The sequence below is a fragment of the Rattus norvegicus genome, chromosome 13 (assembly GCF_036323735.1).
Source record: "Rattus norvegicus strain BN/NHsdMcwi chromosome 13, GRCr8, whole genome shotgun sequence".
In the NCBI taxonomy this organism is placed as follows: domain Eukaryota; kingdom Metazoa; phylum Chordata; class Mammalia; order Rodentia; family Muridae; genus Rattus; species Rattus norvegicus.
The window spans coordinates 102,020,887-102,047,722 of record NC_086031.1 but is presented as its reverse complement, the minus strand read 5'-3'; the positions used below and the strand labels follow the sequence as shown (position 1 = coordinate 102,047,722).

Genomic DNA, 26,836 nt, shown 5'->3' with positions numbered 1-26,836 from the left:
CCGGGAAAGTTAAGGAGTAGTCCAGAACCTCCAAGGGCTACTGTAAAATGTGAAAAGCTGAAGGAACCACCCCTGAAGCAGCTAAAGGAGAAGGTGCTCATGAGAGTGACTGAAAAACAGACAGGAGATAGCACTGGGCCTGGTGGGGAAGAGCAGATCACAAACACTCCCATCAGTTAGAAACAGCATGCTCTAAGAAGATAAATGAGGGCTTAAGAAGTGGGAAGATAAAAAGGGCACCGGCAGGCAGTTTTTCCTGGAGGCTTGTCTCCACACCCAGTCATCTCTTCACCTTTTGAAGTTTATCTATCATTGCTTTGAATTGATCCTTCTTTCTTCCTGGCCAGGTACTATTGGCATGATCAATGGGAAAGGACATAATTCACCCAGGGGCTCGCCTATTCTGGCTGTAATCAGTGGTGACGTGTTCTGTGACAGTTCTGTATAAAAGATGAGTAACATAAATAAAGTGCATTGTATATTATGGGGCAATAGAATATACAGCACTACAGATCATCTTCACCAGCAGTGGGGATCCAGGATTTAAGTCCATGAGCGATGGCAGGCTGAGATGAAGCTAAAATTCTGCCTAGCAACTCATCCTATTAGCCAATGGCAGCTTGGCAGTCCATCACGAGGCAGCTCAACATGAAGTCTGTCTCTGCAGGAGCTCAGGGAGGTCCTCCACAAACATGCAAACCATCACAGGCAATGTCCAGGGTATCAAATGGTTTTTAATATCATTTATCTTGCCAAGGAGGCAAGGAAGGTTTTCTTTGCAATGTGTTATAGACCACTGCAAACAACTGATAAGAACCAGTCGGGGTGTGTGTGTGTGTGTGTGTGTGTGTGTGTGTGTGTGTGTGTGTGTGTGTGTATAAAGTTAATATGAGCCTCAAGTTTGATTCTCTTTCTAAATAATAATGTGCTTATATGAGAATCAAGGACACAAGGGTTCCAAGTCTTTAAAGTGGGGATGTCCTGTTATTCATCTCCTGTCCCCACCTCTCACAACAGCACAGACATATGAGGATCATTCCTGCTTTGTTCCCACTCTACCGGCAACATTGTATCTTCTATCCATCTGCAACATTGTCTCTCCTAGCCACCTGCAACACTGTCTCCTAGCCACCCACAACATTGTATCTTTTATCCATCTGCAACATTGTATCTCCTAGCCACCCACAACATTGTATCTTCTATCCATCTGCAACATTGTCTCTCCTAGCCACCCTCAACACTGTCTTCTAGCCGCCTGCAACATTGTATCTCCTACCCATCTGCAACATTTTATCTTCTATCCACCCATATCATTTTGTCTTCGATACACATGCAACATTGTATCTCCTATTCTCATCACTCAGAGGGCTGTTTTCCCTGAAAAGCAGAGTGTCCAATATGTATACTATCATTGCCGAATGGCAGGTAGACATCTAGCCCACTAGGTCTCCCAGGCTCATGGTGACATGACTATAGCAAAGTAGGTATCAATGGTCAAACCTTGCAGTGCCTGAAGCCTGAAACTGAACTTTGGCTGCCTTTACCTTTTTGGGATTTGTTTCTATAAATTAATCATCAGAAGAGCAATAAAAAGGAGATATTTGAAAGAAACTTAGGGTAGCTGGTCTCAGATCCATGGAACTTTAAAAATTCATCAAACAGAGGTTATTGAAGGCTGCCATAACTTGGCTGTTTGGGAACAGCTTCTGATATTTTTGTGCAGGGGTCTATTCTACAGTGTTCCTAAGAAACGAGGGGGGGGGGAACCCCAGCATACATGGGCAGTTGAAGGTATTCACATGCAATGCAGTAGATCTCAGCCAAAGCTCCAAAGCACAAATGAAGCCTGAAAGTAGTCTCAATCTGAAACAAAAGAAGTAGCCTCTGGTACCTATATACATTGGCTCTGTAAGAAAAGATGCTCCTTAGGAAAGGGCTCACTCTTGTAGGAGTTTAACTGTAGGCCGGTGTTCAATCCTAACTGATATAGCTACAACATAGACCTCACACCTAAGGCTCAGGGAACACCACGGAAGAGGGGGCAGAAAGACTGTAAGAGACTGCAGGGGCTAGAAGACTGGGACATCTGGTATAAGATGGTGTCTCCTGGAAATGACAGAGAAACAGATCCATGTGATCTCAACAACATGGCTCCCTAAAGAAAACCTGAACAATGCTTCTACAGGTAGACATGCCAAAGTTGATGGAGGAAAATATCACAAGGCCCCACCACCAGGTAAAGAGCTACAGTCAATTAATGGCTGCTCAGAGAGATTCAGCCGTCTCAGGAAAGAGACATTCGGCTATCCAATTCCATGAAGTAAACCCTTAACCTGTGTGTGTGTGTGTGTGTGTGTGTGTGTGTGTGTGTGTGTGTGTGTGTGTGTGTGTGTGTGCGTGTGTAAGAAAATTAAAAAGAGGTCATGAGAGAGTGGAGAAATGGGATCTAGGAGGAGAGAGAAAAGTAAAATTAATGTAAATATAGTAAACTTATACATGAAAATTTAAAACAGTAAAGATAAGTAAGAAGAAAAGCTTTTACTTTCCTGTAAATGTTGTATAATTACAAGCATATATATATATATATATATATATATATATATATATATATCCCTTGTTCCTGACTATTTACTCACAATAGAAAATTGGAGGCAACACACATACAAGTAAATATTAGAAGACTAGAATGAAAGGCTGGGATCCAGATTCAATGTTGGGGGATGACCTTGTACAACTGGCTTTCCCCCCTAAGACTCCTCTTCTGCACAGTGAAGATGCTTGTGCACTGCTCTGTTTGCATCAAAGAGCAAATGGGACAGACGGCTCATGGAAGGTCAGCGAATCCCAGGGCAGCTCATCTGCCCCACCCTGAAGTGGCACTTCAGCTGCTTCTCCTGCCCTGTCTTTAACATAAACTGGTTAAGAGTTTTGTTAAGAAGAGTTAAAAGGAGGAGGAAGAGGAGGAGGAGGAGGAAGAGGTGGAGGAGGAAGAGGAGGAAGAGGAGGAGGAGGAGGAAGAGGAGGAGGAGGAAGAGGAGGAGGAGGAGGAGGAGGAGAAGAAGAAGAAGAAAGAGAGAGAGAGAGAGAGAGAGAGAGAGAGAGAGAGAGAGAGAGAGAGAGATGATTTTGTAGCACAGAGTAATAGTTTTTTGGTTTTTTGGTTTTTTTTAAATGCATCAGGAGAGCCCACATAAAGTAAAGACAGAGTGGCTCATATGCCCTAGCCAGTGATTAAACCTTAATACAAGTTGACAGTTTTAATTTTTATATCAATATCACTAGGGTCTATCATTCACATTGTGGATTCCAAGCTTAAGAAATGTAATTTAAAAGCGGCAGAAGCCCCATCACAGGGCTGACATTCCCCCAAACAGAAAATGCTTCTGTGTGTAAACTTTGAGAAGGAGGAGCAGTCTACAGCTCTTCTCCTGAAAGAAATGCTCAGGATGGACCCTGGGGACGCCTGAATGTTGGTGAATTTCAGTCATTGATAAGGGAAGAGGATTTCCCATAGAGTCCTAAGCATCTGTAGACAAGCTCAGTCAAGCTAAGCCACGGTTAATGTTGCTGAAAACCGAGTTAGGTGCTGTGCACACATCTTCTTAGTGGTCATGGGAACTGTGCATCTTTGATCCTCATTATCTTTCTCTTACCACACAGAAAACTACAGGAAAGAGGACCTGGGACACCTGTACCTTTAATTCCACTGTTCTATGTTAATCTCGACTCTCCCCACATTAGAACAAACCATGCAGTGGCAATGCAGAAGAGAAACCAGCACCAGAGGGAAGAGGACCACCAGTGAGAAGAACATGAAGGTCGGTCCCCAGACACAGGGCCTTTCTCACACACCACAAGTCCTTCCTAAATCGTCTGCAGCACAGGAGATCGGAATGTTTTCAGAAATAAAGCACTCTCACTTCATGTGTTCACGGCTAAGGGTTAGGCTTTCGTTAAGATCAACACGTTATCAATATGGGTCCCATATGTTTTATCTCAGTACTAAATTTAACCAGCAAGTATATTTTAAAGAAAACAATTCTGCCATTCCATCTAACACTGCACGCCAAGCACGTACCCTCTAATCTCAGTAAGCAAGTAGGAGATACACCCATATGGCGGACAGCGGGTTCATCAAGAGGAACATACTATTTTAATTCCCAGACTATATAATATGTCCATTCTTCCACTCAGAAAATAGGTATTAAGATTCTATGATGCACTACTGTGCCCAGCATCAGGGAGACATCCCAGAAAAGAGAATCAAGAATAAGAATCTCTCGCCTTCTGCCCTCGTCCTCATTAGAGAGTAAGAATAGAGAAATTTAGCAAACATCCTTAGTGGTTTTTCTTTCACAGAGCATCAGTTTTTTCGTTTTGACTTTAAGCAGATAGTAAATGCCTTATTTGCAAGCTTTCAAAACAGTCTTATTTCCCAATACCGAGTAAGCAATCTTAGCCACAGGAATACATGGTGAAGGGATCAACAGACCAGCTAAGGCTTTCACTTGTGGGAGGTTACATTCCTACAGCTAACTCAAACAGCTTCTCACGCTTCCGAACAGCTTAAGTCTTAGTCATCTAATTCAAGTAAGCAGAAACAAGTCAGTCAACATGCATACCCCCCTGGAGCCTCAATGCAAAGGAGACCACCCCTCCATGTACAGATCATGCCCCTCCGCTTCTGCCTCCCTCTGTAGCAACCTGAGAAAATCAAGCGTGCCAGCCCATAAGGCAGAAATCACAGAGGAATGGAACACCTGCTCTTTACCTGATTTCTAGATGATTCTTAGGAACTGCTAACTTGTGGAGTAGGAGACAGACTGGCCAGATTCATATTTGTGTCCTACACAGCATAGACACACACCGTGGGCAAATGTTGTGGATTGCAAGGTGGCAAGCCTCTGAAGGTCATCAAGTCTCACTGGAGGTCACCTGGCCCTGCTGGCACCTTGGCTGACCAAGGAGAAGGTGTTTGTTTGCTTGCTTGCTTGCTTTGTTCTGAATTTGTGTGTTTTGTTTTTCAAGAGAAAAAGGAGAATTTTTAAAACAATTGGCCTTAATCAGCTTTTTAAAAGCCTGGTCTCTTTTTGCAAGGTAACTATGATCCACTGTTGTTTAAGCATTAAACAAAAGAAAAGTGTGACTTTACATCTGTTTCCGTTACTTGGTATATTTGTGTGAGAGCAAACAAGAGGAGATTACAAAGGCCTGGGTTTTTAGGCAAAACGTACAGGCACGTAAGTATAATGATAAGGCTGGTGGAGCTGTCCCTTACACTGTCTGGCACCTGGGCCCAGGGACAGCCCTGCCCTTGTTACAGGATGACAGAGTAAGCTCTTCATAGCCTTGCCACTTGTGAGTAATGGCACAATTCCTGCCTTCTTGGGCCGTTAAGTATTTTCTCTCCGTCTCTGTCTTTCCCCGTATATATTAATATCTAATTTCCATGTTGGTTATCAAAATGCAGGCAAACAGTTTCTCCTATTGCACAGGGAAGATAGAGGGCATTTCGGAAACTTCAGGGGAATTTGCACCTCAATCATGCTCCAACATTGATTTATGTGAATCGATATGCATTTTTGCAAACAATCTTTCAGCCCCCCTCCTTTTTTTCTAAGTTAGCACTTAGCAGCAGAATTAGGTCATTTTCATTAGAACGAGCTTCTGATTAACTAGTTCTTTATTTAAAAGAATACAATCCCGGCTTTCAAGAATGTTATAACATTTTGTCAATAGTTCAGAATGGGCCTAACGATCATCGTTAATGAAAGCCCGGTGCACGTTTGAAATCTCTATTCTGCTCCTTTTATCAAACTCTGGGATGCTGCAAACCCAGTTTGCAGCAATCACTTTCTCCCTTCATACAGGTAAAGCAAGCACGCCCGAGAAAGTGACAGGAAATGTGCAGCTGAGCTATTTAACATGTTTAAACGCAGTTTAAAATGTCTAATGGGTATTGTATCCTCTGTTTCCTAGCCAGAATTTGGAGGAAACAATTTTTCCTTCTTCTATTTTCTTCTCAGTAAGAAATTTCTCTTGTGAGTAAGAGAAGTCTCACTGGTTACAAAAGCTCGTTATTCTTGTAGAAGACCAGAGTTCGGTTCCCAGCACCCACATCTGGCAGCTCACGGTCACCTGCATATCTCCAGCTTCAAGGGATCCCATCCCCTTTTCTGGCCTCTGCAGACACTCATATATGTATATGCATACATGGCTATATACACACACACATAGTAATAAAAATGTACTTTTAAAATACCTTATTTAGATGCCTCTGGTTCACTATAAATATTCTCACCTATAGTTTTGGGCAGACGAGCAAAAAATAAGGCATGGGTTTGCTTCAACTAGTTCTGGGGCATGTTAGAATCTTCTGGAGCATGACTGGGATATGAAGGTGTTCCCTTTGGGAATACTTTGTAGTTGGTTATGAAGTATGGAGAAGACATGTCCATGCATTGAGGGATCGTTAGCTCTTGCGTCCCTCCCAATCCCATTCCTTAAGAGCGGTGCATTGAGCACAGGTCTTCAGAGTCACTGCCTGATGAATCGGGCTGATTCTAACTGCCAAGGCTCAGGAGGATATCTGTGGCAGCTACACTATCTTACAAGGTGCATGATGATGACCTCAATGCGCTCAGCATTCACACAAACGTGTTCTTAACATCAAGCTCCCCTACAAACTGTCCAGTGCTCACTGATGACCTCTACTTAATGTGAGAGTCTGGCTTGGGTCATCTTTAACCCTTGGGAACCCACATCACCTAATCCTGTCTTTCTGTTTCTGTTGCGTGTTTAGAAATGTATTTCGGGTTGGGGATTTAGCTCAGTGGTAGAGCGCTTGGCTAGCAAGCGCAAGGCCCTGGGTTCGGTCCCCAGCTCCAGAAAAAAAAAAAAAAAAGAAAAAAAAGAAATGTATTTCTTCCCAAAGCTGAGGCACTCCTGTGGTCACAGTTTTACCGGCTTGGTCAGTGAATTGTGCCTCTGCTGGTGACACACTCCTAAGGGGAATCTGATCCTCCAGGGTTCTTTAGGAGGGTTCCTTCCATAGAGTGACTGAATGATCAAACTGCCTTGTAAGCATGGGGGCATGCTCCACCCCAACACAACGCTCGAACGGAGCACACAACAAAGCTTTGCCCCACAGTGTGGCTATTTTCCTGGTTTATATCCTTTCTCAAACATTACCAATCACTGATAAACATCTTATTTTTTCTCAATGCATTAGGGCTAGAAAAAGAAAAGAGAAAGATAGTTAAGGTTCTAAATATTATACTAACTCGTATTCTCTCACAGCTCCATGAGCGAGTCCGAGTGATTTGGGGGTACTGGTCTCATTTTACACAGTACCCATTGCTTTTAAAAGCTTCTTGATCTCTTCCTTAACAGAGCTTTTCCTGAACTAATTACAATTTTATCCTACTAGATAAGACCATCAAAGCCTCTCCGGTGGAGTCAGGTGTGTGTGCAACCCCACAGTAGAGAGTGGACTGAGCAGGCAGTCAATCCTCCACATCAAAACCAAGCCATGAAATCTGTGTGCGTTCACCCTCTGCACAAGTATGAGGCCTCTGCCACTTCCGTGGACTCTCTGAGAGCCCCGCCCCATCACGTGCACCTCACACGGGTCTCTTTCCAAAGTTAGGTTTCATAATGATGTGACAGCTTTCAGCTACATCCCACCATCTCTTTAAATTATTGATGCATTTCAAGATCCATGAGTTAATGCTGGTCAATTTTTTTCTCCTTTTACCTAGCAGTAAAGCTTGTCTGGGATGAAAGTAAGTTCTTTGCCAAGACCTTCGTTCTTCTGCACAGTAACTATACATGTGTGTTACACTCTACACAATACCATAAATCCGAATATTATGAACTGGAGATGAAACTAAGTTGGCCACAGTGTTGCTCACACATGCAAAGCTCTGGGCAGGGTGGTGCACACTGGTAATCCAGGCACTGGGGAGGCAGAGGCAGAAGCAGAGGCAGAGGCAGAGGCAGAGGCAGAGGCAGAGGCAGAGGCAGAGGCAGAGGCAGAGGCAGAGGCAGAGGCAGAGGCAGAGGCAGAGGCAGAGGCAGAGGCAGAGGCAGAGGCAGAGGCAGAGGCAGAGGGGGCAGAGAGGCAGAGGGGCAGAGAGGCAGAGAAGCAGAGAAGCAGAGGGGCAGAGGGGCAGAGGGGCAGAGGGGCAGGGGGCAGAGGGGCAGAGGGGCAGAGGGGCAGAGGGGCAGAGGGGCAGAGGGGCAGAGGGGCAGAGGGGCAGAGGGGCAGAGGGGCAGAGGGGCAGAGGGGCAGAGGGGCAGAGGGGCAGAGGGGCAGAGGGGCAGAGGGGCAGAGGGGCAGAGGGGCAGAGGGGCAGAGGGGCAGAGGGGCAGAGGGGCAGAGGGGCAGAGGCAGTTCAGGTCCATCCTTGAGTACCCACTGAGTTGGAGGCCATGTTGGGTTACATGAGAACCTGAGAGATGTTAATATAATTTATTCCAGGAGACACAGGAATAAATATCCTCCACTTGTTAAATACTTGTATGCACAGAGTGGTAGATTCAAAGTTTGTGATTCAAAAAGAGAAAAGAACTCAGAAGACATGGTGGCTCTTGCCAGTAGGCAAGAAAGAAAAACGCGTACGGATGGATTTCTCTCAGCTTCCTTTGTGAAACTTGGATAAAATGAAGACTTAGAACACAGGGAATCTGGTCAAGGGCTCAGTGGACGCACACCATTTTAAAAGATACCTTCTTGGCCCCAGCGTTCTCCCTTCCCTATTCACTCTCACCCTAGACCCCCAACAAAAAGCTTACCAGTTGGTTAGTGTCTGCGTTATTAGTTCATGGATGTGCTAGTATTATTTAACGTTAAAAATAAAAATCGCACTCAAGCGAGTGCTGAATTATTCATGTGCTGTGATTTTACATAATTTGGCCATCCCTCTTTATTGCTATTTCAGTTTCCATCGCTAAACAATTCTTCCCTAGGTCCACTTCGGATTCCTGTGAACAAGGAGATAACACTTGCAGAATGTTTCTCTAACGCGATGTTCTGAGCTGATGTCCAAACATTTACAGCTAAAGCCTAAACAACCCGCAAACAGATGGGGAGACCCTCAGTGCCCGGAATAGAAAAAGAAAAAAAATCAAGCATTAACAAGGCAATTTTTTTTTCAAATCAAATTTCTTTAGAATTTAAAAATCTGTGGTGTCACAAAAGCTACCAAAATTGAACCATCAGAGAAACCTTTGGAGGCTTGTATTGTCACTTGGAATTTCCATTACAAGAGCTCACCAACCTAAGACACGATTTAAAATGCAATTAAGGCCGTTAATGTGGTTTGGGCATTAAAAGTTACTAATGGGCACCATCAGCCCCTCTCTGTTCAGTGTGTGGGAGGGTAGAGGGACAGGGTGGCAGCTCGCTCTCTCCACAGAGGGACAAATGCCACAACTGCAGTGTTACTGTGGTGGGAATTCTAGATGTCACTCCAGTAGGGACAGTTGGCCCTGGCCTGGAGGTTGGGTAGGACTGAACTTCCCAGAGATTCTTCTGAGAGTTGGGAGGGGAATCGAGCCTCAGCATCTGTACCAGAGAAAGCAGGTAAGACAGCCATGCAATGAAAACAAGATCAACTGACGACCCTCTGCTCGAGCAGGAGTTTCTTTAAAAATAGTAAAATAAAATAAAATTTAAAAAAATCACTATTTATTGTTTTGCTCATTTCTAACCTATAACTTTTTTTTTTTTTTTTCGGAGCTGGGGACCGAACCCAGGGCCTTGCGCTTCCTAGGCAAGCGCTCTACCACTGAGCTAAATCCCCAACCCCAACTTTTTTTTTTATTTAATCATTAATGTAAGTGACTAGAAGTAGCATCTAAGCCTCTGTGGTGGCATTCTTCAAATGTTTGGTGTCAATGAGAGAGAGAGAGAGAGAGAGAGAGAGAGAGAGAGAGAGAGAGAGAGAGAGAGGGAGAGAGAAGCACAGTTGGAAAACACTATAATGAAGCAACATGTTCTATTTAAAACCTGTTTGTCAGCTGCAGTTAAGTTGACACCGTGAGCATAGCAACAAATCATAACATTTTGCAGGTTTTCCTGTGGGCTTGAAGCAGCCACGGCACATGCTCGCCCAGATTACGCTGGTGGGAGTTTTGGAATGGCAGGATGGGTGGGGTAGAGTGGGCCACATGAGACCTGCAGCCCCCTCAAAGGTCACAGAAGTAGACCTGGTCTTTGAGAGCTTCCCCAGGCCAAGAGTGGTGTTCAAGGTTTTAAAATGGGCCGTCACTAGCTTAGCAGTCCCTGGAGATCCCCCTTTCTTGGACGGGTAGTTTGGGATTTCATTGAGAGATTGGTTTTGAGAAAGAATCAAATCCTCTGCTAGCTTTCCTCGGAGATTCATATATGTGGAAACATGCTACGATGAAGGATATGGGTAGAAGGAATTTGATCTCAGAAGCTGAAATCGTAGAGGAAACAGGGGACGGTGCACAAAGACAAATCATTTGATTCCACGAATGTGAAGCAATGACATGACGTGTATTCAGCTCTGAACTAGGAAATATGGGGTTAACTCTGAAGAGATACTAAGGACTCTCAAGATGGCTCAGATAGCAAAAGGAACTTGCTGCCAAGCCTGGAAACTTGAAGTCCCTCTCCAGGGCCTACAGTGGCAGAAGGAGAGAGCTGACCGATTTCCACAAGCTGTCTTCTCACCTCTACATGCATGTTGTGACCCACTCTCCCAGGCACCCCCTCCAATACACATAAATAGATGTAATACTTCTGAAAGAGAAGATATAAAATATCATTTCTGTCCTCGTGGAATGAGCTGACATATTAAGAAAGCAGTAGAAATACATACACCACAAGCATGGGCCAGGCAGCATGACTAAATTCAGCTAATCGGGAAGGAGCTGGATAATCCACCAAATAAGTAACAACTCTGTCCCTTTAATGTCTGGGCATGAGTGCTTTTTCTCAGTAATCTCTCTTTCAGTCTGGTCTCCCAGACTCTAGCTTGGAGTCAGCTAGACAGTATTAACTGGAAGACATTATCTACATAGCCGTATCACGAAAAAAATGGAGGACAGATGATCTCCAAACACTGTTGTAGGCTTCGTTGTGAGCCTTCAACTCCAGGGAAGACAGAAGAACCTTTAGAAGGTAGAGCTAAAGGGTGAAGGGTCACTGGGGTGAAGGGTCATTGGGATGGGCTTGGAGGAGGTTAGGGTCCTGGCTACTTCCTTTCCCTCTGTTCCCCAGTCTTTGTGAGACGTGAAGAGGCCTCCTTTGGCAAGGGTGTGGCCCATGTTGTTCTGTGATATTATACACCAAAGCCTTCCTCTTCACAGGTTGCTCATTCCACACATTCTGTCAGAGCGGCAGCATGTAGCCTCTCACGTTACTCCGTGATTCAAGCTACCTGTAGATAAACTCATAAACACAAGTACTCGAGAAGTTTCTGGAATCTGTATCTTCATGTCTCAAAACTGCAAATGACAGTCTGAAGTATTGGTGACTTTTCTAGATCCCCGGAAGCTGAGTCAGGTGAACACCTGGCCCTGAGGTGCTCCACGCACCCTTCACGGCCCCACACTGCTTTCTAGTAGCACAGAAAGGAGGGCATCGGGTGTGGCTCTGTGGTAGAGGACTTGTGTGCATGAGGCAGTGGAGCAGGAAAGAGAGAAAGGATAGGGGAAGGATAGAAGGGAGTGAGGAAAGAGAGGTGTTGTACATACACACCACAGTGTAGGAGAAAGGCCACTAGGTTCACAAGCATTAAGAACTATACCCAGGTCTGTGGCAGCCACTGCTATTCAACCAAACCTGCTGACTCCTGTTTTCTGAATCTCAGCTGGAATGAGCCTCCTATCTCAGCAGCCTCTGGGACTCACAGCAAGTTTCTTGGTCTTACAAGGAAGGAGTTCCACTCTTACCTCCTTTCCTTGGCCAGAATGACCTGGCTGGGCTCAAACCTGGTGGCCACAGGTTAAAGATGGGAAAAATGGTGTTTGGTTTGAAGCAGCCTGAGAATCCCAGAGGGAGAGCAAGATGACTGAACACCTGGGGCTTTCATTTTGGTCCGGAGAATGAAATGTAAATAAGCATGAGCATTTACTTTGTATCCTTTTCTGCTGTTTTTCTTTTGTTTTGTAGACAAGCTCTTCCTATGTAGCCTAGACTGGCCTGGACTTCACTTTTACTATGTAGCCCAGGCTGACCTTGCAGTCACAGCCCTCCTGCTTTAGCCTCCCAAGTATTTGGGATCACAGACATGTGCCACCACAGTCACTTAACATTACAGTGTTTATTGCATGCAGCTTTGGATGCTCACTGCTGACATTTACTCCCAGCTCTGTCAGGTCCTTCCAGCAGTTGATAGCATGATGTCATCACAAAGCCTCTCAACCCACCTGCCCACATCTCATCTGTTAAATTGTCATGATCATAATTGATTATTTTGACATGATAGAAGGTGGACATCAACCAGTCTATTCATTGGAAACTGTAAACTATCTTAGAAATATGAAAAAAAGAGCAGTTCCTTCTATCTGGAGGGGCCAGAGGAGATTAATGAAAGGATGTTAAGTGAATTTAGTAGTGTTTGGATAGCATTTTAGCAAACATGATGGAGACAAAGCATGGAGCCAAGTTTTAAAAAAATGTGTAATTCCTATTTTCAGAGAGCAGCTGGAGATCTTCTGGCTCCCCAGTAGGGAGTTTGGGGAAGCAAGGCTGGAAAGGTAATTCTGACAGCTCCACGGTAGTGTAAGAAAGGCTGGGCATTAGAACAGTGGATTGTGAAGCATCTTATTGTGGTTGTGCATTTCTTGTCCAGTTTGGTAGAGGAGTATTATCTTCTTGAGAGTCTATCAACACAGATGCCTCCCCTAGATCTGAAACATCCTCCTTGGATCCTTAATGGAAGAACAAGTGCAGAATCTCAAGGCTGGGCAAGAGGTGAAGGAAAAGAAATTCTTTTTTATGTGTAAAATTTTATTGCTTTTTAAGTGTCTTCCTGTGTGTGTGTGTGTGTGTGTGTGTATGTAGGTATGTATGCATGCATGTGTATGTATGTATGTGTGTATGTATATATGTGTGTGTATGTATGTATGTATGTGTGTATATGTATATGTGTATGTATGTAGTACGTATGTGTGTGCATATGTATGTATGTATGTGCATATGTATGTGTGTATGTATGTACGTATGCATGTATGTATATGTGTGTATATGTATGTACATATGTATGTATATATGTATATGTGTGTATGTATGTCTATATGTATGTATATATGCGTGTATGTATGCATGTATATACATATGTGAGTATGTATGTATATGTGTGTATATGGATGTATGTACATATGTATGTAGATATGTATGTGTATATGTGTGCATGTATGTATATATACATGTAAATACGTATGTATGTATATGCAAGTGTGAACCTGATGCCTGCAGAGAACAGAAGATAATGCTGGATACTATGGGGCTGGAGTCACAGGTGGCCATGAGCCATCCTGTGTGCTGGGATGAAGCACGGGTCCTCTGTAAGTGCAGCAAGTGCTCTGACCCCCTCAGCCATCTTAGCGGCCACTGAAGCAGGAAGTTCTTATCTCTAAGCTACTTAGGATATGGGGGCAACAAAGTGCTTTTCACCCCAATACTAGCCAATATTCCTGCTGCTCGAGGGTGACAACGTTCATAACCTAGGCAGTCAGCAATGCTCACAGAAATCTGCATTTTTAGAGACTCACATAGAACTAGAAAGACTGCCCTTTTGGAAAAGACCCACAAAGCATCACCTTCGTCATAAAGACACTTGCTGATCATGATCAATACCTCAGAGGCAGAGATATCACACCCTCAATATTACTCTTAGAACTATCTTAAAAGTAATGTTGAAACTCGTTTTATATGAAACCATTCTTTTTTGCCACAAATAATTTGAATTTAAGTCACAGACCCTACCATTTCTATCATACCACTGGTTAAAAATTTAGACAAACTACATTTCACAGGCTTAAGAAAGTGACAATTTTGGAGTCTTGGTTTCCTTAAGAAAACAGGGAAATATTGTAAGAATATGTTTTTGTTTTAATCCCAGGTGTGGGCTATGGGGCTACTTCAGACTGTCCACAGCAGATGACTGTGATTTGCCTCATGCTCTGGCAGGGATGTGATTTTGCCAGCTGAAGATAGGTTCTGCACTTGTGTGATGTTTGGAATTCTGAGGGGCTTTACAGAGGGTATAAAATCTCTAGGGCCCCAAGGGGCAGGGTGGATTGTTGGTTGGTGATAAGTTGCTGTCGGTCATGGTTTACTAAGTAGTCGTTCACAAAGAAGAAAAGAACAGAAATCGGACACCCTGACAGTGAAGGTCAAACTCACTCCAAAGAACTCGATGCCCCTAATCAGCAGGAAGTGCTCTAACAATGACATCACCCCCTTTCCCCTCTGTCCTTTTCCTCTCCTATCTCAGGGTAGGGGGCTGGAAGGGTGGAGAAGGGTGGAAGGAAGAAGAAACTTCAAGGTAGCCAGAGACAGCTACAGAAGTCAGTCAGCCCAAGTGTTTGAAAACCTTTAGAGCTGGGGGAAAAAAACAGATAAATAAGGTAGAGTTTTAGCTTCATTTTACACATGAGGACATTTAGGCCTCAGTAATTTATTAAATGACTACCCATTTCCCTCTCTTCTTCATCTTCATATCCTTTTCTGTTCTGTTTCTTCTTCTCCACACCATCTCCCTGCCTCTCTTCCCCTCCTTTACTTCCCCTTCCCCCCTCTCCCCACCTTGTCTCCTTTCCTATGCCCTACCCCTCCCTCTCTTCCTCTTCCCTGTTCTTTCTCCTCTCCCATCTCCCACTCTTCCCCACCCCTCTCCTAAATGCAATCAACCTCACAGCTATCGACTGGATTTCCTTTCGCAAACTCTAAGAAAATTGGTTAAGGTTTCCTGGTGTGACCTATAACGATCACATCTTACTAGCAGCATTTATATTTAAATTTTCAAATTTAAAATTCAATATTATAGTAGCATTATGACTTCAAGGACCTAAGTTCATGCTATCAGTATTTGTCACCACCTCTGGGATACCTGTGCACAGTTTGCTAAATACCCCATTTTCTAGGCTGTCCTGGGAGTCTAAATTCCCTTAACCTGGTCTTGTGTTGGGATTGGGTCTAGCTTGAGTTTGCACAGACCTCATTTATGTTCCAACTTCTGTAAGTCCATATGTGCAGCTGCCTTCCCACTTCTGACCAGAAGACCCTCTCTGTCCCTGTAGTTGTCCCCCTTGAATCCCTGTGCTACACCCTCTCTGTCCCTGTGTTGACCAATAATTCCTTCACTAACATCTAGATCTTTTTGTCGTCTTTCTTCACTGACGATATTAGATACTGAGCACACCAGCGTCTGGATGGTAGGTAGACTATCGTAACTTTGAAAATGTCCCCCGATGAGCTCTTCTCTCATCACATATACCTTTGCAGAGTTCCCTCCAATACACTACAAAAGTTGATCTCTATAACCAAAAGAATCCTTCAGACATATTGATACATCACTTCTGCAATTAGTTCATAAAAGATGGTGCTGTTTCTACTCTGTCCCCCACTTCTGCCCTCAGGAACAGGCCAGATGCCATGTAACAAGTAGCCATATATATATATATGACTGTCTATAAGGGGAGGGACTGAGGCCTCCATCTGACAACCATTAGAGGGGTCTTAGAATCAGGTCTCCTTGCCGTGTGGAAGTTTTAGACATCTTCTCTGTCAGTACCTTATGAGAAATTCCAGTCAGAACCATGCAACTATGCTGACCGCACAACCACCCACGTCCAACTCTCAGACGCAGCAAGCTTCACCGTGTTTCTTATTTTAAGCCACTCAGGTTTCAGGCAAGTCACTGTGTGGGTCAACCGTGATGAGAGGTATTCTACCGGTTTCTGTTTTCTTTTTGTTTTTCTTCCTCCATTTAGGGCACTTGAGGAGAGAAGCCATGTCTTATTCACCCCCAGGATGAGCAGAATAGCCAAGGCCAATAGCAGATCCAATAACCATTTTCTGAATGAATGACCATCTCCTTCCTGTTTGTAATCATTAAAGTAAATTCAATGACAATTACACTTCCAGACTTCTGACTTAACTAAGGTCTTTAAAAAAAATAATGTGGTTTAACTCAGAATGTGGATGAGGGAAGAAAAAAAAATCTGAAATGAGATCACCTTTCAGAAACTCCAATTTTTTTAATGCTCTCACCATTAAGAGTTCAATATAAATTTACAATAAGGTTCAGTGAACAATTTAGGGAAGCTTGGCCTCCTGCCTTGTACGCATTCATGATTGCAAACGGAGACTTGGCCCAGCAGCTAAGACATGACAGAATGATGGGAAGGCTGACGTAAGTGTGGAAGAAACAAACTCCTGTAGCTCTTGGGTTTAGGGGACAGCAGAATCTGAAACAAGTGACTCACCTAATATTAAGTACCCTTGGGGACTTTCTGTTATCACTTAAACCAAGTTAAAAATACTTATTTCTCAAATACCTTCTGGTTCTTAAGGTAGAAGCATTTGAATCCTTCCTTCTGGCTTGACTTCTTTTCCCTTTTTTCCCCTAAGGATTTATTTTATTCCTAATTATGTGTCTGTGTGTGGGCATACTCATGTGGGTACAGGTGCCCATGGAGGCCAGAAGAGGCCATCAGATCTTTGGAGCTGGGGTTAACAAGTGATGGCGAGCCGACAGGGGCACTGGGAACTAAACTTCAGTCTTCCAAAGGAGCAGTGCATGCTCCTGACTGCTGAGCCTAGCTTTGTGGGAGTGTCCTGAAACCTACACTCAGTGATGCCTACAGTCACTGTGTGCCACAGCACATCAGAGTTGGTTCCTGTGGAACGATTACTTAAGGCCAAATCTACCCTTCCTTTATACTCCCAGGTCTACCAACATGCTTCTACTCTCCGTGTCTATGACATCACCTTTTATATATTGCACTTATGAGAAAGGTCATGTGACTCTCTGTGTCTATGACATCACCTCATATATATTCCACTTATAAGAGAGGTCATATGTAAATTGTCTTTGTGTGCCTGGTATATTTCATTTAACATAATAGGCCCGAGAGAATCAGGGATCAAACACCTTTTGAGCTTCCATTGGTGGGAACTATATTCTGTAGTTAATAGTGTAACTTTATAGTGTACTTGTGTCTCCAAATCCACCAGCCCCAATAACCTATCATACTCCTAAAGGCGATGTTGGTAACCATCGCCTGGTTTCTTGCTGGAGCCAAGAAACACATCCTATGAGGACTCACTGTTCATGGTAATGAAATTATTTTAAGCACCTAGGGACCATGTTTCCCCTTTAGAAGTACATCAGGACAGCCTTGAATGTACTATGCAAAAGAATTGTTGTGGAGATTACTGAGTCTAGCCCTATAAGGCCCTGAGGAAGGCCTTGAATGTACCACATAGCCCATTCCAGCTTGCTCTCACCGTGTTCTTTCTGCCTCAGTTTCCTGAATGCCAGGCTGACAGGTATTTACCTCCACACAGAGATGGTTAAAACCAACTGAATTTCTGAACCACTGTAGCCTTACAAAAAAATTAAAAATAGGATGAACATTCCCATTGGCCCATGCTACGTCTCTCCTACAGTAAATATACCTGGTATACTCATCCTAACTCAGCAGCTGGTAGGGACGCGTTGTCTGCACTTCATGTCTCATTCATGTTTCTTTACCTTTACCCACTGCCTTCTCTCTATCCCAGGACTCCACGTCAAACACCACATCTCCTTGTCCTGCCCCACAACGTTTACAGCTCCTTATTGCCTTTGTGTTGACTTCTTAACTGCTGAGAAGGACTCTGCCAGGAACTTTGTGGAATTCCTTAATGAAGACTCTCTGCCCCATAGATGGTTAGACTGAGTTTGTAAGTTTGGGGAGGGTGACCATAGTGTCAGGGTATGTCTTCCTCACACCGTTCTCCTAGAAGTCAGTATACCATCATGATGTGTCATGGCTGATGCTTCACTGGTCCCCAGATGAGCTGTATGTGAGAAATATCTCCACCGTGGAGAGTGTTCTTCATTCCCAGCTCACCCTGATCCTCCACGTTTGCACATTTTAAATCAGATGTTAAGAATGACATTCTGATTCTCAGGTGAAGCAAGAGTAATGTTTGATTACTGAGGGAATCTCAGACCGCCTTGTCCTTCTTCCTCCACATATCCCTCCTTTCTAACAATACTCATTGTCTGATGTGTGTCATGTACTGTGTCAGCTTTAAAAACATAATTTTACCTCAAACAGACAAAAAATCTGAAGATTCACAAGCACACAATGTGGACATTGAATTCTGCTAGGGAGTCAGAGCAGACCTCCTCAGCAAGCTCCTCACTCTCTCCTGTTGTTTAGGCTTAGTTTTGCAATTCTAAGGACTGATCCTAACATTTTACAAGTGCTAGGCTAGCACTCAGAACACAGCTTCCAGGACTGCCCCCAAACACAGAAGGGGTCACTGTCACCATCATCAGAAAACTTAAAAGCATTAAGAACAGATCCTGTTTCTTGGAGAGATGGATCGCTCAATAAAGTCTTGGCTTGCAAGTGTGAGGACTCCAGTTTGATTCCAAGAACCCACACACAAAAAGGGAAGCATGTTGGTGTACATGTATGACCCCAACTCTAACAAAACAAACAGCCAGATCTCAGGAGCTCACTGGGTGGATTGTCTAACCAGTAGGTTAACTCCAGATCCCAAGCAGAAACCCTGTCTCAAAAATAAGGTAGACAGCTTCTGAGGAATGACACTGGGTATTGTCCTCTGGACCCCATAGATGCCTTCACACATGTGCATAGACACAGTTGAAAACACACACACACACACACACACACACACACACACACACACACACACACACACGGGGAGGAGGGTAAGACATTTGGTACAAAGAAAACAGTCACATCCGTTGCGACCTTGCTCCTTGCCCAGGCCTGAGGCCAATCCAATAAGACTGAACATAAGATTATAGAGGTTATGAATGACTTCTCAGTTCAGTCCTGGCAAGGGTCTAAGGAAAGGGAATGAGGATATGGAATGTCCGAAGAGAGTCGAGGACAGTGGGAGCATTCTGTCAGTAAAACCTTTCCCAATCACAACCAAGAGAACAAAACTTTGCCTATACCTAGCCCAAGAAACTCAGCATGCACACAGACTAGCACAAAAACAGGAGCTGCCCAGGTATTCCCTCCACCAGGATGAATTTATCCACAGCTACTGCAAACGTCTCCTTTCTCGGTAATTTGGTAGTATAACATATGCAACCCTGGGACCTTTCAGCTCTCCTGGTGACCCCGGGGGATCGGTGTCATGACATCTGAAGATAGAAAAGTTTAAGGGTGTCCAAGTCCTTCATAAAACGCCATGATATCTGTAGATAGATGGTGCCTACCCTCCTTATAGTCCCAGTAGTCTCTAGATTATATCACATACACAATACATCACAAATAGGATGCTATGCATAAGTCGTTGACCTGTGTTGTTGAGTGACATGAGGAGATGTCTACACATCTCCAGGATAAACATACTTTTTTCCCCTATGTTTTGAAACTGCAGTCATTTAGACAGATGGATGCGAAACCTGAACACCGAGAGTCCTTGCCATAAAGTTCTTGAAGCGAGGGGATCCCCTTCAAAACCTCCCAATTCATAACTGGAAATATAATATATAAGGGGGAGAAAGGAGGCAGGTGCCCATGAAGAGGCACTAAAAGAAGGAAAGGAAGGATAAGTGGAGAAAGGAAAAATCGATCAGAAATTCCATTGTAAATGAGCTAATGTTACAGGTAAGTTTTTAAAAAAAAACCAGATAATTCCCCCCTTCCCCACAAATTCCACCTTTCAACACAGCTGTTAACCAAGTCTGGGAACCATTAACAACTGGTCCTCATGCTCCAATGGTTAAAGTCATAATTAACCCAGGCCAATACTCAACCCAAGGCACATGCTTTCTCTCCCAGCTGCCCTTTCCTGGTGCACTGCTATGGCTCTGCGCTTAAGTGTTGACCAGGCCACCAGAAAGCAGGCTGGAGAGCCAGGAAGAATAAGACACAGCATACGACTCTAAAAAAAGTGAGAAAAGATTTCAACCAACACTTGGTTGAGACAAGCGAGAAGTTCTTTACCAGATACCCAGATGACAAAAGGCGCTGGTTAAAAGCTATGAAAGACTCCTATAACAAGTCTTCAGACACAGTGTTCTATTTTTAATAAGAAAGAAACATCATATGCTTGATGGATTGAAATACCAAAGCAAGGGCCTTTAATTACTTCTGGACCTGAGGCTCCTTTGAGGATCTGGTGGAAGCTGGGAGTCTTTCCGACAGCTATGTGTGGACCTGGACTCGAGACTAAACAGGACATCCCAGCCCTTTCTTTGCTCCCATCCCGGTCCCCTCATCAGGCACGTTCCTATGTGGCTTCTGTTTCCTCAGGGGCCCCTGTGGGAAAGGCTTATAAATCTGTAAGTTTTGTTAGACCTCGTGTTCAAAACAATGCTTTAGTACCTTGAAGGAATTTAAGTTTTAACGTATAGCCAAAGTCTCATTTCACCTATTATGTGACACACAATCAATTACCAGGTTTTTTAATTCCCTGATTCTTATTTAAGGAGGGGCAAGAACACAACAGGAAATCTACCACCTTGACGGATTTTGTCAAGGAGACTCAAGTTCAAGCCTTGGCACATGCTAACAAGTGTTTGGATTTTGTCAAGGAGACTCAAGGTCGAGCCTTGGCACATACTAACAAGTGTTCAGTCACTGAGCAACGCACCCCGCTAAGACCATGAACAACTCTAAAGACAGGGTGGCGTCACTAACTATAGACATATCTGACTGGCAGCTTCGCATTTCCCACACTCCCTTCCCCGCGTGCCGCCGACCACCGCTCCTGCTTCCATGCATGGAACGCTTGATTTCACGTTCTTCAGAAAACTGGAGCCCTGCAGAGGTTCCTCTGCTGCTGTGACCAGCTTATTCCACTCACCACACTGTCACCAAGCTTCCCCTAGGTCATCTTATAAGTGTATCATTTCTACCATTAGAGGCGGTGCAATATCTCATGCTGGGCACACCACGTTTTCCTTTCTGCCCGTCCTCTGATAGGCTTTTAGATTAGTCTCACTTCTCCAGGACTCGCAAGAGTGCTGTGATGAGCACAGCAGTGCTGACGTCACTTTGGGATCTTTATTTCAAAGCCCTTGGGTAAATACCCAGAAGCATGAATGACAGTTGTAGAGAAGCCCTACTCAAGCGTTCTTTTTTTTTTTTTTTAATTTGTAGTTATTTAATGTGTATTAGTGCTTTGTTCTTGTGTGTTTATCTGTGCACCATGTGGATTGGATACATCGTACACACAAGAGCCAGAAGAGGGCATCAGATCCCCCGGGACTAGAGTAACAGATGGCTGTGAGCTTTCATGTAGGAGCTGGAACTTGAACCTCTGAAAGAGCATCCAGGTCTCCTTAACCACTGAGCCATCTCTCCATCCCCCTTTGTAATCTTTTGGGGAAGCCCCACTTTGTTTCCCAGTGTAGCTAACTTACATTTCTCCCCAACGCCATCATGACACATTCTTGCTCACTGGTGTATTTGTTCACCATTTTATAATAGCTATCCCAGCCGGTGCCCAGTCTCTATGCACACCTCCCTGATCACTAGGGATACTGAGCAGTGGACTTGCTGATTGTCAATTTTCCAGATCAGGTCAACTGCTGTGGGAAGACCCACCCTAATGTAGGCAGCACCATGGCACCGGCTGACTAAGAAGAAAGCAGGCTGAGGCAAGCTAAGCACCAGCATCTCTCTCTCTCTCAGCTTCCTACTCATGGACGGACACAGTGTGACCAGTCACCTTAGCCTCTTGCTGCCATGACTTCTCTCAAAGACTGTGTATACCCTTAACAGGTCAGCTCAAATAAACCGTTCCTTCATGCAACTGGTTTTGTTGGGGTTCTTTATCTGAGCAACAGGCAAGTAACTAAAACAAACCTCCTCGTATCTCGGCTGGCCATCTGTGTGTGTGTGTGTGTGTGTGTGTGTGTGTGTGTGCGTGCATGTGTGTGTGTGTGTGCGTGTGTGTGTGTGTCTCTGTGTGTGTGTCTCTGTGTGTGTGTCTCTGTGTGTGTGTCTCTGTGTGTGTGTCTCTGTGTGTGTGTGTTTGCAGGAGTGTGAGTGGACATGTATATTCAGGTACATGTGTACAAAAGTGTAGGGGAAGGCCAGAGGTCGATGTCAGGAGCCTTCTGTGGCCATTTTCCCCTTTATATATTGGGGTGGGGTTTTCTCACTTGAGCCCCAAGTTGATTGGTTCGCCTAGTTTAAGCTCACCCGAGCTTCAGCGACTTCCTGCTTCAACACCCCCCAGTCTCTGCCTTTGGAAGGCTGGGATTACAGGCAATCATGGCAAGTGATTTACCCACTCAACTCCCCAGTAAAGGGAGCATTTGCTTAACTTTGAAAGATAATTTGTGGGTTGTTTTTTTCTTTGCTGGTTATAGTATTCAGGACCTCAAACATGGTAGTCAGATCCTGTACTCTTGAGTCATCTCTCCAACCCAACTTGCCGGTCTGTTATATTTAGGAGCTGATTTCTCACTCCGAGAGCATTTTATCTCTTCGACCTTAGCTTACCCATCTCATAGATCTGAGTTGTCCCTTTACTCAAACAAGCTCCACATAAGGAAATCAGAAAAAAAAAGGTGTTATAAACTGAAGAGACCAACCCAAGTGAGAAGTTCTCCTCCCAGGTCTGGACATCACTGTGTTCATCTCATTGCCTTAGTGTCTCTCAAGAGAGATTATGTGTCAAATTTGTGGGATGCCAGGGGCTTGAAAAATACCAAGGCCTCTCTCCGAAAAGCTTTCTAGACAGCAAGTGGGGAAACATCTGCATGTGTATATAGCAAGATGGTGGGGGAAGTGTTCTGACATGTTTTCTTTCTTTTTTTTTTTTTTTGGTTCTTTTTTTTCGGAGCTGGGGACCGAACCCAGGGCCTTGCACTTCCTAGGTAAGCGCTCTACCACTGAGCTAAATCCCCAGCCCCTTTGACATGTTTTCTGCTAAGAGAAGTTTGGAATCAGACCAGTAGGGAAATGCAATGGGGTGTAGATCAGGATAGGAAGAAAGATTAACAGTCATCTTCCCAAGGAATGATGATGAGAAAGGAAGATTAAGAATTGTGGTGTCTTGGGGCACAATGGGCCTTACTGAAGAAGATGTGGCATCTACAGAATCCCACACCCCCAAAAGAGAATAACTAAGTGGTTATCCTTCCTGATGCTCCCATAGTTAGCTTAAGGTGCACAAAAACAAATTTAGTTTGAACATAACAAAAATAGAAATGGATGAACAAAAAATGACTATATATAGGACTGACATAATTTGTGGGCTGAATACAAGGTAAAGATATAGTAGGATCCTCTTCATAAAGCCTTCACCGCTACTAGCCAGAGTTCATGGTCCTGGAAGGCACATTGTGCTCAACCAAAGGAGAAAGGTAAACACCAAGCCAGCTACAAACTCTTAGATCTACAATGATGCAAGTTAAGACCTAGTGCTGGTACAATAATGGCAAAAACACTGCGGGTGTAACCAACCACAGCATCGGTCTTAAGGCCCATTTCCAACACAGCTTGGGTGGCCAAGAATCTGAAACCACATAGGTCAGGAAAGGAACTGAACCATGAAAGCAATTCTTAAAGGTGATTCTGTTCTACTCAAAGATCAATGCTTTGCTCAGCCATCACCAGAGAAGTTTCCTCTTGCAATAGATAGGAACAAATTCAGAGACCAACCGCTGGGCAGTATACAGAGAGTGAAGGACCATGGAACACTCAGCCTTAAGTGGGATGTCTGCAGCCAATCCCTCTCTCTCCTCAGGGCTCAGAGAACCCTGCAAGAGAGGAAGCAGAAATAAGTGCCTGAGGGGTTGGAGAACAGCAAGGAAACAAGGCCTTCTAGACACAGCAGCACCAGCATACATTTGAACTCACAGGGCCTGCACCAGTCTGAGCCAAATGTGGTCCAAGGGCTGAGAGGAGTAGACAGGCATTCTGATTACTAACCCAGAATCTGTCTCCCAATGGTAACTACACGCAGATGAAAAATTAGTTCTCTCCTATGGAATCCGCCTGGGGAGATGAACCATTCTTAAGGGCAGGCTCCACACCCAACAGTAGATGTCCCACACAAAGCAAACTCAATGGCATCTTTGGAGGTTCTTTGTCTCATAATGTTTTGTCAGAGTATTTCTGTGTATGTATTATAGCTTCTGGTTTTTGCTTTTATGGAATCCCTGTGTGCACAAATGTGTGCATCTCTGCATCTATGTGTGTTTCTTGTGCTTTTCCTTTGTCTCTGTTTCTTTTGTGTTTGTTCGTTTCTGTTTTTGTGGGATATGTCATAGGTGAGTCAGGTACAAGATAGAAGGAGGTCTGTCATTGGACGAGAAGGAAGGATGGGCGGGAGAAAAGTTTGAAGGAAGAGTAGGAGACTGGAACGGAAATGAGGGAGAGACAAGAGGGAGAGGGAGAGAAGCCGTGGCAGGACAATATGGCAAATGATAGTTGATGTTAAGATTCCATTCTGTGTATTTGCAGGTTGTTATTAATGTTCTTAAGGGAAGGATGGTACTGGGCTTTGTATGCTTAGGTGGGCAATTATGTGTTATCAATTGGATCTAAGGTTATTGTGTTGTGTTTTCTTTCATGTGTAGATTTAAGTGTAATAGAGTGTGAGGCGGTTAGTCTGGGCCAACACAGAATTAGAATGTGTGCTTTTGGTAAGATATCCAGCAGATATCTTGGGGCACTGTGGTATAGACCTAGCGGGGATAAAAGACTTTTATTTTTTTATATTTTTACAACAACATGTTTTTATCTTATTATGATACTTTACATGCCTGTGTATATTCTAACAGGAGAAAGAGGGTATGGAATGTGGTAGGGAAGACCTCAGAGGAGAAGAGAGAGGAGAAACAATAATCAGAATATATTTTATGAAAAGGATGTATTTTCAGTAAAAGGAAATGGAAGAAATAATTTGGTAAATTACTCCTCTGTCTGTCTGTCTGTCTGTCTGTCTGTCTGTCTCTCTCTCTCTCTCTCTCTCTCTCACACACACACACACACACACACACACACACACACACACACACACACTTGTAAGGCCCTTTACCTAAAACTCACTAACATCCCCACTGGGGTCAGTGCACACCCACAAGCTAGTCTTTGAGAATATTAGGGAGAACCTTCAAGTGTTCATTCAGGCCTGTCCTTGTCATCATGATGACCACACCATATTTTCACGTAGAAAAATGTGACCGTGAAAGGACTCTGTATTTGCGAAGTACCACACACAGGAGCTTTATATTCATTCAATTTTTTCAGCAACTGTGTGATCTGGGTATTTAAAAAAGCACCTCAATACAAAACAAAAGAGAGGTAAAACATTACTGAGGGAAGACCACTCTCTTTGTGTATGGGAGTGGGTGTTATCAGTCCTGATGATCGTCCCTGTGTATCCTACACCAAGCTCTGTTACAGGGCATGCTCAGTAGTGACCTATACATGGGTGAGTCTGATTCTTTGGGCTTGCCTTTGACTGGGTCATGAAGGTCCGGATGCTATGAGATCAGTTTGAGGGTTTGTACTTTCAAAGTAATGAGTGACGGACTGAAGTCAGGTGTCTTAATGCCATACTATGATCTTAGCCCCTGAGAGTCTGAGACAAGAGGATTTCCATTGGTTAAAGACCTGGACTACTAGTGACATCTAGGCCAGCATGGCCTCCAGCCACAGAAGCTGATGAAATAAACAAGCCAACAGTGGCACACAGAGCCCTGGAACATGAAGGATCGTGGGTCAGCATCATAGTCAACTCCCTTGAAGCCCTTTGCTGATGGTCTTGGATGGGAACATGGGATGATCACGGTGGAAGCCAAAGGCCAGTCCTCCCGGAGCTGTCTATTTAACACAGGAATAAGGAGAGATTCTTATGAGAAATTACGCAGAACTGAATTTATTTTTTTTAAAACTATTCATTCTTCAGGCTCTAACACTGACTGACACCCGATGTCCTCCTATAAACTTTCTGTTCACAGCTTTTTAAAGAAAGGCTCCAACGAGTGTTAGTGTTCTTGCGAATCCCTAACACACACGAAAACAATCTCCAGTTCTCAGTGAAGTCCACTTTCCCCCATTAGAGTAAGAACAGCCGTGGTCACGAATAAGTATCAGCATGGTAGCAACGGGCGGTTGGGATTTGAATGTTCACTAAAACGACATCGATTTCTCTGAATGTTTTAACCTGTTGGTCCACCGCCCCTCTGATGATGTGCTGGAGGAAGGGGTGTGGTGTAGCCCAGCTTCAGCCTGTTCTTCCATCCATTAGTGTGGGCTGTGCTCACACAGGACTGTGGCTGGGATCGTCGTGTGATTAATAGGCCTGCCAGCGGTGCCCATTTAAACACCTCTCCTACATTATGTCTCCCTTTTTTTATTTGTCCCTGATTTCTCTCTGAGTCTTATTGTTCTTCTCAGCAGAAACCACCTGCTGTCAGACTCTGCTGCCTGCTCCCAAGCCTGGTAACTCTATCCCACGGTGTCTTGTTTGGGGATCTGTTGTCAGGCGGCAAGTGGGGAAAAAGCCAGTCTGAATTAGATAAATAAATAAATGGCCAGAAGGATTCAACGCAGATTAAGATTCCGTCAGTGCTTCTTTACTTCTACATAACTTCCTGTTCTATAGCCACACTTTTAAAAGTGGGGAAAAAAA

The 26,836-nt window shown here is 44.1% G+C and overlaps 1 protein-coding gene across 10 annotated transcripts in view; it reads right to left on the bottom strand.

The window, feature by feature from the left end:
• Esrrg (estrogen-related receptor gamma) overlaps positions 1-26,836 on the bottom strand; it is a 617,835-nt gene that overhangs the window by 269,155 nt on the left and 321,844 nt on the right. The window lies entirely within an intron of this gene.